This window comes from Xyrauchen texanus, chromosome 24 (assembly GCF_025860055.1).
Source record: "Xyrauchen texanus isolate HMW12.3.18 chromosome 24, RBS_HiC_50CHRs, whole genome shotgun sequence".
NCBI lineage: Eukaryota > Metazoa > Chordata > Actinopteri > Cypriniformes > Catostomidae > Xyrauchen > Xyrauchen texanus.
The window spans coordinates 19,030,001-19,033,432 of NC_068299.1; positions in this window are offsets into that span (position 1 = coordinate 19,030,001).

Here is a 3,432-nt window from a genome sequence, read left to right on the forward strand (position 1 = left end):
TGGGATAATGTGCTGTTTCTATGAGCTGTACATGTTCCAGGCCAGTTAAATTTGGGGACAGATCTCCAGATCAGACAGGACTTGATGCACAGAGAGTGGACATTGCATCCTCAGATTATGGAACAAATCTGGAGATTTCAGCAGAGTGAAAGTGGACATATTCGTTCCTCTGGTTTTCCCTCTCACCGCTGGGCATCAATGCATTGGCGCATCAGTGGCTGACAGCGCATCTTTTCGCATTTCCACATATCAGTCTGCTGCGTGCAGTTCTACAGATAGTTTCGAGTTCGGCTTCTGTTAGTGGTGGCATTTTGGCCATCTCAAATATGGTTTTCGACTCTGGTCTCTCTCCTGGAGAAAGTGCCTTGGGAGATTCCTGTCAGTACAAAAATGTTGTCTTGTGGAAGTAACAGGTATTGTCCCTTAACGGGGAGCCCTTTTGAATGATGGGTTATCCCCCGCTGTTTCTAGGAGGATTTATACGTTCAAGTGGCGTATTTTTCTTCTTGGTGTACAGCGCAAGGTGAAAATCCAGTTTCCTGACCTGTCAGTACAGTGCTGGAATTTTTGCAGGAGAGTTTCGGGGCCGGGGTTGCCCCAGTAATGCTTAAAGTCTATGTTGCCACTACAGTGGCTGAGCACGTGCTTAACAATGGAGCTCCTGTCGGTAGACATTCACTTGTCTCTCATTTTATGCACAGGGTATGCAGCCTTAGACCTTTTTGTCCTGTCTGCATTCCTTTATGGGATTTATCTGTTGTTTTAGAGGCACTCTCGGGTGCTCTGTTCAAGCCCAAAAGCAACAGCTTTTGACTCTTAAAACGGCCCTACTAGTGGTATTGGCATCGTTTACCAGAGTCAGTCATTTGCATGCCCTGTTGATCAATCCCTTATGTATGGATTTTGTGCTAGGGTGTTCAAGGGTCATGTTAAGACCTTGTTTGGGCTATTTGGCTAAGGTTATTTCAACATCATTTCACTTACAGACCATTCATTTTCAGGCTTCCTATCGTCCAACATTTGAGTCGAAGGAGCATAAAAGTTTGCATATGCTTTGCCCAGTTCGGGCACTGTGAGTTTATGCTGAGCATACGCTGGTTCGATCCCCACAGCCACCACTATGTGTATGCAAACTTGTGACCCACTGGGAATGTGATGAAAGAAATACAATCTGAAATAAATAACTTTTCACATTCTTAAAATAAACTAGTGATCCTAACTGACCTATGGAATGATTTCTACGATTAAATGTCAAGACTTGTGAAAAACTGAGATGAATTGTATTTGGTACTTCTGAAATCAACTGTATATGCATTCTACATGAATTTTATACTTATAAGCCGCACATTCACACAGAGTACTGAGAACCTATAAAGGATGTTGTGACGAGGAAGAGGATGGGGCCGGGTCATGACTACACGTGCCCGGCTCCCAATAAGGCTAATCAGCCGAGGAGAGGGATAAAGGCAGCCAGATGTGGCAGTCCAAGAGAGAGAGAGAGCCACATGCAGCTGCCATGTCTGTGTATTTATGTTTTTGTCTTTGTTTTAAATTTACATTAAATATTAATTTGACTGTTCAGCCAGTTCTTGCCTCCTAGCCCATTTTAACCCCCCTGTTACATTGGTGCCGAAACCCAGGAAGGAGGAGGGGGGGTTGTATGTCATGCCGGGGGTTCCCTGGACTGAGGCTAAGGAGGGAGGAGTGTGAAGAGGAGGGGGGTGGAGCCGGGCCATGAGTATGCACGCCTGCCCCCCTGTCAAGGATAGTTGTAAAACGAGCTGGATGTGGCAGTCTGGCAGAGAGAGAACCACACGCAGCTGCTCTGTGCGTGTTTATGTTTGTGTCTTTTTGTTTAAGTTTTCATTCAATATTACTTTGATGGTTCCCGCCTCCTCCTTTCCCATTTTAACCCCGTTACAGATGTATTTTGCATCATACTAGCTGTTGATAAGTTTTGCTTTTAGCTAAGAAAATAATTTTTATGACAAAAGCAAATATAAATGGGCTAAAAAGCAAGAATAAGAAATCAGCCAATAAATGCTTAATAAATACTTTATAATGCCAAATAAGTCCATAACTATTCATATACAATTGTATATGAATAGTTATGGACTTATTTGGCATTATTAGTTATGAATTACTGTCTAAATCCTGATCCTTACACTAAAGTGTTACCAAATTATTTTATATTTTTATTTATGATACTTTATTATATATTATATTATATATATATAATTAATTTACTATTCCTTTACTTTTTCTTTTATGTTCTTGTAACTCAATGCTTCACTGAATGAATGCTAAATGGGGTGGAGAGACAAAAAAAAAAAAAAATACACAAAATGCCAAAAAATGTGTTTCCTAGAGCACACACAGTACAATCCAGCTCATTAATGTTTGCAGTGTTCTGCATTTACTTACACACTGTGGCTAACAATCCATCTGTAAGAAGCTGTGAGTGTAAACATCCAGAAGCCTTCCCCAACTGTCGCTGCTTAATTGTTATTTATTCTCTGTACAATTTTAGTATAAATGACCAAAGGTTCAAATCTGCACAAAGCAGTATTTTCCTTGCTTTTTCTTCAACATCTGGAGAAAATTGGCTTTTCATATTCACAAATTGCCTTCAAATATTGGCTTAAATCTGGCCTAAGATTAGGGAGCTCTACACACTGCACTAATCACAACTTACAAACCCAGAAGCGGAGGAGTGGTGGTGGTGTATTGGGCTAAAGCACAGAACTGGTAATCAGAGGGTTGCTGGTTCGATCCCCACGGCAAAGACCATTGTGTCTTTGAGCAAGGCACTTAACTCCAGGTTGCTCTGGGGGATTGTCCCTGTAATAAATGCGCTGTAAGTCACTTTGGCTAAAAGCGTCTGCCAAATGCATAAATGTAAATGTAAATGTAGAAGCCGGACACGGACCAAGATTTTTGCGACGAGTTAAGGTTATCATGTGCTCAGTCCCAAATAGCTGAAGACTTAATTTGGACATTGGTTTCCATTATTTCTCCAAAGCTGTACATGCAATGGATGCACTGTAAAAAATATACAATAGACTTTACAGGAATTATGTGGCAAAAAAGTTGCAAATAAAGTATTGTAAAAAGAAATGACAGCTTAATACTGGAAAGTAATTTTCAGCTAATTGTTGTAATGTGAAATACAGTAGTTTGTTGTTGTTTTTTTACACTAACATTGAATTAAAACTTGTAATCTACTTTACAGTCATCTTTTGTAAATCTATTGAATTACATAGTTACCTGGCAACTAGATTTGCCAATAAAATCTTTTAAATATCCTAAAAGCCAAGATGTTGCTTTTTACAGTGAAAATGCTGGACAATTCTAAGCTATAATAATAAACTTTTATATATTGTTTGCCAAATTTTATTTGTAAATTCATTAAATTTTTCGAATTAACAGCAT